This window comes from Arachis ipaensis, chromosome B2 (assembly GCF_059453495.1).
Source record: "Arachis ipaensis isolate K30076 ecotype BB chromosome B2, ASM5945349v1, whole genome shotgun sequence".
NCBI classification, from domain to species: domain Eukaryota; kingdom Viridiplantae; phylum Streptophyta; class Magnoliopsida; order Fabales; family Fabaceae; genus Arachis; species Arachis ipaensis.
In genome coordinates, this window is record NC_142437.1 from 51,795,792 (window position 1) to 51,810,972 (window position 15,181).

At 39.5% G+C, this 15,181-nt stretch overlaps 2 non-coding genes across 2 annotated transcripts; one reads left to right on the forward strand and one right to left on the reverse strand.

Moving 5' to 3' along the window:
* Positions 1–5,054: 5,054 nt before the first annotated feature.
* LOC148573973 (small nucleolar RNA R71) lies at positions 5,055–5,162 on the reverse strand. The gene has a single exon (XR_015906196.1). It is a non-coding gene; the product is annotated as a small nucleolar RNA R71 (small nucleolar RNA).
* An 8,495-nt stretch (positions 5,163–13,657) lies between these two features.
* Positions 13,658–13,765, forward strand: LOC148573974 (small nucleolar RNA R71). The gene has a single exon (XR_015906311.1). It is a non-coding gene; the product is annotated as a small nucleolar RNA R71 (small nucleolar RNA).
* Positions 13,766–15,181: the final 1,416 nt, after the last annotated feature.

Here is a 15,181-nt window from a genome sequence, read left to right on the forward strand (position 1 = left end):
TGGCCCTTCTGGTGAAAGGATGAGGATCTCCTTGCATCATTGGCAAGTTGAATGCCAACATCACAGTTTCCGGACTGAAATCCAAGTATTTTCCCTGAACCATTGTGAGCCAATTCTTTGGGTTCGGGTTCACACTTTGATCATGGTTTTTAGTGATCCATGCGTTAGCATAGAACTCTTGAACCATTAAGATTCCGACTTGTTGGATGAGGTTGGTGAGAACTTCCCAACCTCTACTTCGAACCTCACGTCGGATCTCCGGATATTCACTCTTTTTGAGCATGAAGGGGACCTCGGAGATCACCTTTTTCTTGGCCACAACTTCATAGAAGTGGTCTTGAAGGACTTTTGAGATGAATCTTTCCATTTCCCATGACTCGGAGGTGGAAGCAATTGCCTTCCCTTTCCTCTTTCTAGAGGTTTCTCCGGCCTTAGGTGCATTAATGGTTATGAAAAAAAAAAGCAGAGCTTTTTCCCACACCAAACTTAAAAGGTTTGCTCGTCCTCGAGCAAAAGTAGAAAGAAAGGAGGAGAAGAAGAAGAAATGGAGGAGATAGAATGGATTTTGGATTCGGCCAAGGGGGTTTAAGTGTTTATGATGTGTGAAATTGAAGGTGGTAAGGAGGGGTATTTATAGGGTAAGAGAGAGAGGGAAGTCGTGTATGAAAGAGTTGGGTTTGGGAGGGAAATGTTTTGAATTTGAATGGTGAGGTAGGTGGGGTTTTATGATGGGTTTTTGGTGAGTAGTGGATGGATGTGAGTGGTGAAGAGATTGTGGAGAAGAAGGTAGGATTTGATAGGTGAATGGTGTTTGGCGAATAGGTATTGATGTGATTGGTCAAGGGTATTTGGGGAAGAGTGTTATGAAGACGAGAGAGAGTGAGTTGGGGTAGGTGGGGATCCTGTGGGGTCCATAGATCCTGAGGTGTTAAGGAATTCTGCATCCTGCACCTTTCTGGCATTTAAACGCCCTCTGTGTGCCATTCCTAGCGTTTAACGCCATCTTTGCTACCTTTCCTGGTGTTAAACGCCGGGCTGATGCCTCTTTCTGGCATTTAACGCCAGCCAGATACCCTTTTTTAGCGTTAAACGCCAGTCTGTCTGCCAATTCTGGCGTTTAACGCCAGCCAGACAGCCAGACACCCTATTCTGGCATTTAATGCCAGTCTGCCTGCCATTTCTGGCATTTAACGCCCAGAACGCTGCCAGACTGGGCATTAAACACCCATTCTGCTATTCTTATTGGCGTTTAAATGCCAGTAAGCCTGTTGATGAGCGGATAATTTATACGCTTTTTGGCATTGTTTTTACATAGTTTTCAGTATGATTTAGTTAGTTTTTAGTATATTTTTATTATTTTTTAATTAAAAATCACATTTCTGGACTTTACTATGAGTTAGTGTGTTTTTTTTTTTTGTGATTTCAAGTATTTTCTGGCTGAAATTGAGGGACCTGAGCAAAAATCAGATTCAGAGGTTGAAGAAGGACTGCAGATGCTGTTGGATTCTGACCTCCTTGCACTCAAAGTGGATTTTCTGGAGCTACAGAACTCCAAATGGCACGCTCCCAATTGCTTTGGAACGTAGACATCCAGGGCTTTCCAGCAATAGATAATAGTCCATACTTTGCCCGAGTTTAGATGATGCAAATTGGCGTTGAATGCCAGTTCCATGTTGCAGTCTGTCGTTCAGCGCCAGAAACAAGTTACAAAGTGGAGTTCAACGCCAGAAACACATTACAAACTGGCGTTCAACTCCAAGAAAGACCTCTCCACGTGTAAACTTCAAGCTCAGCCCAAGCACACACCAAGTAGGCCCCGGAAGTGGATTTCTGCATCATTTACTCATTTCTGTAAACCCTAGTAACTAGTTTAGTATAAATAGGACTTTTTACTATTGTATTTACATCTTTGGAACATCTTTTGATCCTTTGATCACATTTTGGGAGCTGGCCATTCGGCCATGCCTGAACCTTATCACTTATGTATTTTCAACGGTAGAGTTTCTACACACCATAGATTAAGGTGTGGAGCTCTGCTGTTCCACAATGATTAATGCAAAGTACTACTGTTTTTCTATTCAATTCAACTTATTCCGCTTCTAAGATATTCATTCGCACTTCAATATGATGGATGTGATGATCGTGACAGTCATCATCATTCTCAACTTATGAACGTGTGCCTGACAACCACTTCCGTTCTACCTTAGATTGAATGGATATCTCTTGGATATCTAATACAGGGGACCGAGTCCGAGTTATTAGTGTCTTCGTGGTATAAGTTAGAACCCATGGGTGGCCATTCCTGAGATCCGAAAAGTCTAAACCTTGTCTGTGGTATTCCGAGTAGGATCTGGGAAGGGATGGCTGTGACGAGTTTCAAACTCGCGAGTGTTGGGCGTAGTGACAGACGCAAAAGGATAGTAAACCTATTCCAGTATAATCGAGAACCGACAGATGATTAGCCATGCAGTGACAGCGTATTGGACCATTTTCACAGGAGGATGGGATGTAGCCATTGACAACGTTGATGCCCTACATAAAGCTTGCCATGGAAAGGAGTAGGATTGATTGGATGAAGACAGTAGGAAAGCAGAGATCAGAGGAATGAAAGCATCTCTATACGCTTATCTGAAATTCTCACCAATGAATTACATAAGTACCACTATCCTATTTTATATTTTATTTATTTTCATCCACTATAATTTCTCAATACAATTTAATCCACCTGACTAAGATTTACAAGGTGACCATAGCTTACTTCAAGCCGACAATCTTCATGGGATCGACCCTTACTCACGTAAGGTTTATTACTTGGACGACCTAGTGTACTTGCTGGTTAGTTGTACGAAGTTGTGAAACAGATATAAGGTCATGAACGTGCATATTGAGTTTTTAGCGTCGTTACCAAGGAATGGAATGATCACAATTTCGCGCACCAAGTTTTTAGCGCCGTTGCCAAGGATTTATTTCGCATTTATTTCCGATAGCACCAGTGCCAAGTTTGATCCAGCAACAATACCAAGTTTTTGGCACCATTGCCGGGAATTGTTCGAGTTTGGACAACTGACGGTTCATCTTGTTGCTCATATTAGGTAATTTTATTTTATTTTATTTTTAAGCTTTTTTTTTTACTTCTTATTTTCGAAAAAAAATACAAAAAAAAAAGTTCTTCTGTTTCCTTTTTTTCGTTTTTACAAAATTAATTTTCGAAAATTCAAAAAAAATTACAAATTCATAAAATCAAAAATATTTTTTGTGTTTCTTGTTTGAGTCTAGAGTCAATTTTTAAGTTTGGTATCTTGCATGTTTTTCTTTTTTCTCAAGAATTTTCGAAAATTCATCATATGTTCTTCATGATCTTCAAGTTGTTCTTGGCCAGTCTTCTTGTTTGATCTTCATATTTTCTTGTTTTGTGTCTTTTCTAGTTTTTCATATGCATTTTCAATTTGTTAATGTTTAAGCATTGAAAATTTCTAAGTTTGGTGTCTTGCATGTTTATCTTTTCTTAAAAATTTTCAAAAATAAGTCTTGATGTTCATCTTGATCTTCAAAGTGTTCTTGGTGTTCATCTTGACATTTATAGTGTTCTTGCATGCATTATGTGTTTTGATTCATAATTTTCATGTTTTGAGTCTTTTTGGTGTTTTTCTCTTTCTTCATTAAAAATTTAAAAATAAAAAAAATATCTTTCCATTTTTCTCTCTTAAAATTTTGAAAATTTGGATTGACTTTTTCAAAAAAAATTTTAAATCTAGTTGTTTCTTATGAGTCAAATCAAATTTTCAATTTGAAAATCCTATCTTTTTCAAAAATCAAATCTTTTTCATTTTTTCTTATTTATTTTCGAAAATTATAAAAATATTTTTCAAAAATCTTTTTCTTAATTCTATCTCATAATTTTCAAAAATATTACTAACAATTAATGTGATTGATTCAAAAATGTAAAGTTTGTTACTTGCCTAATAAGAAAGGTTCAATCTTTAAATTTTAAAATCAAATCTTTTTGTTTCTTGTTAGTCAAGTAATCAACTTTAATTTTCAAAATCAAATCTTTTTAAATTTCTTTTTCAAACCTTTTTCAAAATAATTTTCAATCATATCTTTTTCAATTTCAATCATATCTTTTTCGAAATCAAATTTAAAATCTTTTCCAAAACTGCCCAACTAACTTTCTACCTTTAATTTTCGAAAATTCCTCCCTCTTTTTTTCAAAATTCCTTTTTAATTAACTAATTGTTTTAAATTTTAATTTTTAACTTAAAATTTAACTTTAAATTTAATTTTTATTTTAATTAATTTTCGAAATTCTCTCACCTCTCATCTCCTTCTATTTATTTATTCATCTACTAACACTTCTCTTTCACTCAAAAAATTCGAACACCACCTCCCTCTCTGTGTTCGAGTTTTTCCTCATCTCTTCTTCACTCTAATTCCCTTTCTTCTACTACTAACAATAAGGAACCTCTTTACCGTAACATAGAGGATTTCTCTTCTTTTCTTGTTCTCTTCTCTTTCATATGAGCAGGAACAAGAAAAAGGGCATTCTTGTTGAAGCGGATCCAGAACCTAAAAGGACTCTGAAGAGAAAACTAAGAGAAGCTAAATTACAACAATCCAGAGGCAACCTTACTGAAATTTTCGAACAAGAAAAGGAGATGGCAGACGCACCTAACAACAATAATACAAGGAAGATGCTTGGTGACTTCACTGCACCTAATTCCAATTTACATGGAAGAAGCATCTCAATTCCTGCCATTGGAGCAAACAACTTTGAGCTTAAACCTCAATTAGTTTCTCTGATGCAACAGAACTGCAAGTTTCATGGACTTCCATCTGAAGATCCTCTTCAGTTCTTGACTGAATTCTTGCAGATCTGTGATACTGTTAAGACCAATGGGGTTGATCCCGAGGTCTACAGGCTTTTGCTTTTCCCGTTTGCTGTAAGAGACAGAGCTAGAGTGTGGTTGGACTCTCAACCCAAAGATAGCCTGAACTCTTGGGATAAGCTGGTCACGGCTTTCTTAGCCAAGTTCTTTCCTCCTCAAAAGCTTAGCAAGCTTAGAGTGGATGTTCAAACCTTCAGACAGAAAGAATGAGAATTCCTCTATGAAGCTTGGAAGAGATACAAGGAACTGACCAAAAAGTGTCCTTCTGACATGCTTTCAGAATGGACCATCCTGGATATATTCTATGATGGTCTGTCTGAGTTATCAAAGATGTCACTGGACCATTCTGCAGGTGGATCCATCCACCTAAAGAAAATGCCTGCAGAAGCTCAAGAACTTATTGACATGGTTGCAAATAATCAATTCATGTATACTTCTGAGAGAAATTCCTTGAATAATGGGACGCCTCAGAAGAAGGGAGTTCTTGAAATTGATACTCTGAATGCCATATTGGCTCAGAATAAAATATTGACTCAGCAAGTTAATATGATTTCTCAGAGTCTGAATGGAATGCAAGCTGCATCCAACAGTACTCAAGAGGCATCTTCTGAGGAAGAAGCTTATAATCCTGAGAACCCTGCAATAGCAGAGGTGAATTACATGGGTGAACCCTATGGAAATATCTATAATCCCTCATGGAGAAATCACCCAAATCTCTCATGGAAGGATCAACAAAAGCCTCAACAAGGCTTCAATAATGGTGGAAGAAACAGGTTTAGCAATAGCAAGCCTTTTCCATCATCCATTCAGCAAAAGACAGAGAGTTCTGAGCAGAATCCATCTAGCTTGGCAAATATAGTCTCTGATCTATCTAAGGCCACTCTAAGTTTCATGAATGAAGCAAGGTCCTCCATTAGAAATTTGGAAGCACAAGTGGGCCAGCTGAGTAAAAGGATCACTGAAATCCCTCCTAGTACTCTCCCAAGCAATACAGAAGAAAATCCAAAAGGAGAGTGCAAGGCCATTGAAATGACCATCATGGCCGAAACCACAAAAGAGGAGGAGGATGTGAATCCCAGTGAGGAAGACCTCCTGGGACGTCCAGAGATTAATAAGGAGTTTTCCTCTGATGAACCAAAGGAATCTGAGGCTCATCTAGAGACCATAGAGATTCCATTGAACCTCCTTATGCCATTCATGAGCTCTGATGAGTATTCTTCTTCTGAAGAGAATGAAGATGTTACTGAAGAGCAAGTTGCCAAGTACCTTGGTGCTATCATGAAGCTGAATGCCAAATTATTTGGTAATGAGACTTGGGAAGATGAACCTCCCTTGCTCACCAATGAACTGAGTGATCTGGATCAACTGAGATTGCCTCAGAAGAAATAGGATCCTGGAAAGTTCTTAATACCTTGTACCATAGGCACCATGACCTTTGAGAAGGCTCTATGTGACCTTGGGTCAGGGATAAACCTCATGCCACTCTCTGTAATGGAGAAACTGGGAACCTTTGAGGTGCAAGCTGCCAGAATCTCACTAGAGATGGCAGACAACTCAAGAAAACAGGCTTATGGACTAGTAGAGGACATGTTAGTAAAGGTTGAAGACCTTTACATTCCTGCTGATTTCATAATCCTAGACACTGGGAAGGAAGAGGATGAATCCATCATCCTTGGAAGACCCTTCCTAGCCACAGCAAGAGCTGTGATTGATGTGGATAGAGGAGAGTTAGTCCTTCAACTAAATGGGGACAACCTTGTGTTTAAAACTCAAGGACCTCCTTCTGTAACCATGGAGAGGAAGCATGAAAAGCTTCTCTCAGTACAGAGTCAAACAAAGCCCCCACAATCAAACTCTAAGTTTGGTGTTGGGAGGCCTCAGCCAAACTCTAAGTTTGGTGTTGAATCCCCACATCCAAACTCTAAGTTTGGTGTTGGGACTCTATAAAATTGACCTGATCACCTGTGTGGCTCAGTGAGAGCCCACTGTCAAGCTATTGACATTAAAGAAGCACTTGTTGGGAAGCAACCTGATGTTATTTAATATATTTTATTTTATTTTCTCTTTGTTATTTCATGATTCACTAGGTTGATGATCATGTAGAGTCACAAAAACTACAAAAAAAATTCAAAAACAGAATGAAAAACAGCATTGAAAATAGAACACCCTGGAGGAAGGGCTTACTGGCGTTTAAACGCCAGTAAGGAGCATCTGGCTGGCGTTTAACACCAGAACAGAGGATGAAACTGGTGTTAAACGCCAGAAATAAGCAGCATTCTGGCGTTTAAACGCCAGGAATGCACTCCAAAGGAAAACTGGCGTTCAACGCCAGAAACATGCTGTAGACTGGCGTTGAACGCCCAAAACAAGCATGGAAGTGGCGTTTAACGCCAGAAACATGCTGCAATCTGGCGTTAAACGCCAGGATTGCCTACAGAGGGCGTTTACACGCCTAATTGGAGCAGGGATGATTAAAGTCCTTGGCCCCACTGGATCTGTGGATCCCACAGGATCTCCTCAGGATCTGTGGACCCCACAGGATCCCCACCTACTTTTTCTCTCCTCTTCACACCCTTTCATAACTCTCTTTCCCAAATACCCCTCACCAATCAACTCAATCACTCTTTCCCATCACCTCTTCACCACTCACATCCATCCTCTCTTCCCTAAAAAAAACCCCACCTACCTTTAAATTCAAAATAATTTCCCTCCCAAACCCAACCCTAAATGGCCGAACCCTAACCCCTCCCCACTCCTATATAAACCCCTCATTCCTTCTTTATTTTCACACAACACAACCCTCTCTTCTTTCCCTTGGCCGAATCCACATTCTCCCTCCATCTCCTCCATTTTTCTTCTTCTTCTACTTCTTTCTCTTTTCTTTTGCTCGAGGACGAGCAACCATTTTAAGTTTGGTGTGGTAAAAGCATTGCTTTTTATTTTTCCATAACCATTTATGGAACCTAAGTCCAGAGAAACCTCTAGAAAGAGGAAAGGGAAGGCAATCGCCTCCACCTCTGAGTCATGGGAGATGGAGAGATTTATCTCTAAGGTTCATCAAGACCACTTCTATGAAGTTGTGGCCAAGAAGAAAGTGATCCCTGAGGTTCCTTTCAAACTCAAAAAGAATGAGTATCCAGAGATCCGACTTGAAATCCAAAGAAGAGGTTGGGAAGTTCTAACCAATCCCATTCAACAAGTCCAGATCTTAATGGTTCAAGAGTTCTATGCAAACGCATGGGTTACCAGGAACCATGATCAAAGTGTGAACCCGAACCCAAAGAATTGGCTCACCATGGTTCAGGGGAAATACTTAGATTTCAGTCCAGAGAATGTAAGGTTGGCGTTCAACCTACCAATGATGGAAGAGAACGCACGCCCCTACACTAGAAGAGTCAACTTTGATCAAAGGTTGGACCAAGTCCTCATGGACATATGTGTGGAAGGAGCTCAATGGAAAATTGACTCAAGGGGCAAGCCGGTTCAACTAAGAAGGCTTGACCTCAAACCAGTGGCTAGAGGATGGTTGGAGTTCATTCAACGCTCAATCATTCCTACTAGCAACCGGTCTGAAGTTACTATAGACCAGGCCATCATGATCCATAGTATCATGATTGGGGAGGAAGTGGAAGTTCATGAGATTATACCTCAAGAACTCTACAAGGTGGCTGACAAGACCTTCACTTTGGCAAGGTTAGCCTTTCGTCACCTCATTTGCCACCTCTGTAATTCGGCTGGAATTGACATAGAGGGAGACATCCTCATTGAAGAGGATAAGCCCATCACTAAGAAAAGGATGGAGCAAACAAGAGATCATGGACCTCAACATGAGCATGAGGAGATTCTTCACCATGAAATCCCTGAGATGCCTCAGGGGATGCACTTTCCTCCACAAAACTATTGGGAACAAATCAACACTTCCCTAGGTGAATTAAATTCCAACATGGGACAATTAAGGGTGAAACATCAAGAGCACTCCATCATCCTCCATGAAATTAGAGAAGATCAAAGAGCTATGAGGGAGGAGCAAGAAAGACAAGGAAGAGACATAGGGGAGCTCAAAAGCACCATTGGTTCTTCAAGAAGAGGAAGATGCCACCCTCACTAAGGTGGACTCATTCCTTAATCTCCTTGTTTATTTATTTTCCTGTTTTTCGATTTTTATGCTTTATGTTTGTTTATGTTTTTGTCTTCATGATCACTAGTATTTAAGTGTCTATGCCTTAAAGTTATGAATGTCCTATGAATTCATCACCTCTCTTGAATGAAAAATGTTTTAATTACAAAAGAACAAGAAGTACATGGTTTCGAATTCATCCTTGAAACTAGTTTAATTATTTTGATGTGGTGACAATACTTTTTGTTTTCTGAATGAATGCTTGAACAGTGCATATGTCTTTTGAAGTTGTTGTTTAAGAATGTTAAATATGTTGGCTCTTGAAAGAGTGATGAACAGGAGAAATGTTATTTGATAATCTGAAAAATCATAAAAATGATTCTTGAAGCAAGAAAAAGTAGTGAATACAGAAAGCTTACGAAAAAAAATAGCGAAAAAAAAAGAGAAAGAGAAAGAAAAAGCAAGCAGAAAAAGCCAAAAGCTCTTTAAACCAAAAGGCAAGAGCAAAAAGCCAATAGCCCTTAAAACCAAAAGGCAAGGGTAATAAAAAGGATCCAAGGCTTTGAGTATCAGTGGATAGGAGGGCCTAAAGGAATAAAATCCTGGCCTAAGCGGCTAAACCAAGCTGTCCCTAACCATGTGCTTGTGGCGTGAAGGTGTCAAGTGAAAACTCGAGACTGAGCGGTTAAATTCAAGGTCCAAAGCAAAAAGAAGAGTGTGCTTAAGAACCCTGGACACCTCTAATTGGGGACTTTAGCAAAGCTGAGTCACAATCTAAAAAGGTTCACCCAATTATGTGTCTGTGGCATTTATGTATCCGGTGGTAATACTGGAAAACAAAGTGCTTAGGGCCACGGCCAAGACTCATAAAGTAGCTGTGTTCAAGAATCAACATACTGAACTAGGAGAATCAATAATACTATCTGAATTCTGAGTTCCTATAGATGCCAATCATTCTGAATCTCAATGGATAAAGCGAGATGCCAAAACTATTCAAGGCAAAAAGCTACAAGTCCCGCTCATCTGATTGGAGCTATGTTTCATTGATATTTTGGAATTTATAGTATATTCTCTTCTTTTTATCCTATTTGATTTTCAGTTGCTTGGGGACAAGCAACAATTTAAGTTTGGTGTTGTGATGAGCGGATAAATTATACGCTTTTTGGCAATGTTTTTACATAGTTTTCAGTATGATTTAGTTAGTTTTTAGTATATTTTTATTAGTTTTTAATTAAAAATCACATTTCTAGACTTTACTATGAGTTTGTGTGTTTTTTTTGTGATTTTAGGTATTTTCTGGCTGAAATTGAGGGACCTGAGCAAAAATCAGATTCAGAGGTTGAAGAAGGACTGCAGATGTTGTTGGATTCTGACCTCCTTGCACTCAAAGTGGATTTTCTGGAGCTACAGAACTCCAAATAGCGCGCTTCCAATTGAGTTGGAAAGTAGACATCCAGGGCTTTCCAGCAATATATAATAGTTCATACTTTGCCCGAGTTTAGACGATGCAAACTGGCGTTGAACTCTAGTTCCATGTTGCAGTCTGGCGTTCAGCGCCAGAAACAAGTTGCAAAGTGGAGTTCAACGCCAGAAACACGTTACAAACTGGCGTTCAACTCCAAGAAAGACCTCTCCACGTGTAAACTTCAAGCTCAGCCCAAGCATACACCAAGTGGGTCCCGGAAGTGGATTTCTGCATCATTTACTCATTTCTGTAAACCCTAGTAACTAGTTTAGTATAAATAGGACTTTTTACTATTGTATTTACATCTTTGGAACATCTTTTGATCCTTTGATCACGTTTTGGGGGCTGGCCATTTGGCCATGCCTGAACCTTATCACTTATGTATTTTCAACGGTAGAGTTTCTACACACCATAGATTAAGGTGTGGAGCTCTGCTGTTCCTCAATGATTAATGCAAAGTACTACTGTTTTTCTATTCAATTCAACTTATTCCGCTTCTAAGATATTCATTCGCACTTCAATATGATGGATGTGATGATCGTGACAGTCATCATCATTCTCAACTTATGAACGTGTGCCTGACAACCACTTCCGTTCTACCTTAGATTGAATGGATATCTCTTGGATATCTAATACAGGGGACCAAGTCCGAGTTATTAGTGTCTTCGTGGTATAAGTTAGAACCCATGGATGGCCATTCTTGAGATCCGAAAAGTCTAAACCTTGTCTGTGGTATTCCGAGTAGGATCTGGGAAGGGATGGCTGTGACGAGCTTCAAACTCGCGAGTGCTGGGCGTAGTGACAGACGCAAAAGGATAGTAAATCCTATTCCAGTATGATCGAGAACCGACAGATGATTAGCCATGCAGTGATAGCGCATTGGACCATTTTCACAGGAGGATGGGATGTAGCCATTGACAACGGTGATGCCCTACATAAAGCTTGCCATAGAAAGGAGTAGGATTGATTGGATGAAGACAGCAGGAAAGCAGAGATCAGAGGAATGAAAGCATCTCTATATGCTTATCTGAAATTCTCACCAATGAATTACATAAGTACCACTATCCTATTTTATATTTTATTTATTTTTATCCACTATAATTTCTTAATACAATTTAATCCACCTGACTGAGATTTACAAGGTGACCATAGCTTGCTTCAAGCCGACAATCTCCGTCGGATCGACCCTTACTCACGTAAGGTTTATTACTTGGACGACCCAGTGCACTTGCTGGTTAGTTGTACGAAGTTGTGAAACAGATATAAGATCATGAACGTGCGTATTGAGTTTTTAGCGTCGTTACCAAGGAATGGAATGATCACGATTTCGCACACCACCTGTCCTCCAGGGTGTGCTATTTTTGATGCTATTTTTGATTTCGCTTTAATTCTGCAGATGTTTTTATGACTCCATATGATCATCAACCTGAAGAAAACATAACATGGCAATGAAAAACAGATGTCTATAGAAAATAAATATAATTAAATAACATTGGGTTGCCTCCCAATAAGCGCTTCTTTAATGTCAATAGCTTGACAGTGAGCTCTTAGAGAGCTTCACAGAGACTCAGAGCTTAATGGTGGCCTCCCAACACCAAACTTAGAAGTTGAGTGTGGGGGTTCTGTTTGACTCTGTATTGAGAGAAGCTTTTCATGTTTCCTCTCCATGGTTACAGAAGAAGATCCTTGAACCTTAAACACAAGGTAGTCCTCATTCAATTGAAGGACTAACTCTCTTCTGTCCACATCAATCACAGCCCTTGCTATGGCCAGGAAGGGTCTTCCAAGGATAATGGATTCATCCTCATCCTTCCCAGTGTCTAGGATTATGAAGTCAGCAGGGATGTACAAGCCTTCAACCTTCACTAAGACATCCTCTACAAGGCCATAAGCCTGTTTCATTGATTTGTCTGCCATCTCTAGTGAGATTCTTGCAGTTTGTACCTCAAAAATCCCCAGTTTCTCTATTACAGAGAGTGGCATGAGGTTTATTCCTGACCCCAGGTCACACAGGGTCTTTTCAAAGGTTATGGTGCCTATGGTACAGGGTATTAAGAACTTTCCGAGATCCGGTTTCTTCTGAGGTAATTTCAGTTGAACCAAAGCATTCAGTTCATTGATGAGAAATGGAGGTTCATCCTCCCAAGTCTCATTACCCAATAACTTGGCATTCAGCTTCATGATTGCTCCTAGATACTAAACTACTTGCTCTTCAATAATATCTTCATCTTCTTCAGAGGAAGAATACTCATCAGAGCTCATGAATGGCAGCAGTAAGTTTAGTGGAATCTCTATGATCTCTGTATGAGCCTCATATTCCTTTGGTTCCTCAGGAGGGAACTCCTTAGTGGTCAGTGGACGTCCATTGAGGTCTTTCTCACTGGAAATCACTGCCTCTTCCTCCTCTATGGGTTCGGCCACTTTGGGTATATTTATGGCCTTGCACTCTCTTTTGGAATTCTCTTCTATATTGCTTGGGAGAGTACTAGGAGGAGTTTCAGTAACTCTTTTACTGAACTGACCCACTTGTGCCTCCAAATTTCTGATGAAAGACCTTGTTTCAGTCATGAAACTGAGAGTGGTCATAGATAGATCAGAGACTATGGTTGCTAAGTCAGAGAGGCTCTGCTTAGAATTCTCTGTCTGTTGCTTAGAAGATGATGGAAAAGGCTTGCTATTGCCAAACCTATTTCTCCCACCATTATTATTATTGAAGCCTTGATTAGGCTTCTGCTGATCCTTCCATGAGAAATTAGGATGATTCCTCCATGAAGTATTGTAAGTATTTTCATAGGATTTTCCCATGTAATTCACTTCATCCATTCTAGGATTCTCAGGGTCATAAGCTTCTCCTTCAGATGAGGTTTCTTCAGTACTACCGGATGCAGCTTGCATTCTAGTCAGATTCTAAAAAATCATATTGACTTGCTGAGTCAATATTTTGTTCTGAGCTAATATGGCATTCAGAGTATCAATCTCAAGAACTCCTTTCTTCTGAGTCATCCCATTATTCACAGGATTTCTTTCAGAAGTATACATGAACTGGTTATTTGCAACCATCTCAATGAGTTCCTGGACTTCTGCAGGCGTTTTCTTCAGATGAAGAGATTCACCAGTAGAGGGGTCCAATGACATCTTGGACAATTCAGACAGACCATCATAGAATATACATAAGATGCTCCATTCTGAAAGCATGTCAGAAGGATACCTTCTGATTAATTCCTTGTATATTTCCCAAGCTTCATAGAGGGATTCACCTTCCTTCTGTCTGAAGGTTTGGACTTCCACTCTAAGCTTACTCAACTTTTGAGGTGGAAAGAATTTGGCCAAGAAAGCATTGACTAACTTTTTTCAAGAGTTCAGGCTTTCTTTAGGTTGTGAGTCCAACCATATCCTAGCTCTGTCTCTTACAACAAAGGGGAAAAGCAGAAGTCTGTAGACCTCGGGATTAACCCCATTAGTATTACCAGTGTCACAGATTTGCAAGAATTCAGCTAAGAACTGATGAGGATCTTCCAATGGAAGTCCATAAAACTTGGAATTTTGTTGCATTAGAGAAACTAATTGAGGCTTAAGCTCAAAGTTGTTTGCTCCAATTGCAGGAATTGAGATGCTTCTTCCATAGAAGTCGGAAGTTGGTGCAGTAAAGTCACCAAGCACCTTCCTTGCATCTCCACCATTGTTGTTGGGTTCGGCTGCCATGCCTTCTTCTTTTTTAAAATTTTCTGTAAGGTCCTCTCCGGAGTGTTGTGCTCTAGCTTCTCGTAGCTTCCTCTTCAGAGTTGATGGGTTGAAAACGGATTTCCAACACCTAAAATGAAACTCAGCTTAATTTCAAAGTGAAATTGAAACAAGTTACAGCAGATCTTAACAGAAGTGGAAAGTTGCTTGAAGAAGCAAAGCAGAAATGAAACTCAGCTTAATTGCAAAGTGAAATTGAAGATCTCAGGGGATCAATGAGACTAGAAAATAAGTCTAGATCTCAATTCCTTCCTTGATCCAATAGAGAACAAATTGCAGAACAAATAAAGATGAAAGTTGTAAAGAGAAATTAGATTCAAATCACAATTCACTGAAATTATGCAGACAAGCAAACAGAGAGAATTCTCAAGGTGAGATTAAAACAGAATTTCTTCAATTCTCAACCCAAGATTCAAAACAAAAATGAAAACTAAGAGAGAGCTCTCTAATCCTAATGCTCCCTAGTGGAGCCAGCCTCTTCTATGAAAGGAGGATGATGCCTTTATATAGGCTTTTTACAAAATGAAATAAAATGAAATTGAAATTAAAAATAAATTACAAATTAAAAGAAATTTCTAATCTAGCTTCTTTGTGTCTTGTGCCTCTAAGTGATTTCCATGGGCTTTTTAAATTTGTGAAGGATTGAATTAAATTTGATTTTTGGCCCATGGCATGCTCCCAGGGCAAAGCTCGGGTGATACCAAGAGCCGAGCCTTGGTTCTCTTCCTTCCAAAGTGTTGCGCGCGTTTCTCATTATGACAAGGAAATTAAGCTCTTTGCAAGAGCTCTAAGCTCTTGGCAAGAGCTTTGCTTGCCTCTTGAGGTTCCAAAGTTCGACACCCAGGGAGAGCTAATGCTGGCCATTTTCTCTTACAACCAAGTAGCGCCTAATGCCTTGCTTCCTTGAAGTGCCCAGTTCGATTCTTGATGAGTGAAAACAAGCCAATTTTGGCTATTTTCTCTTGCAAAGTA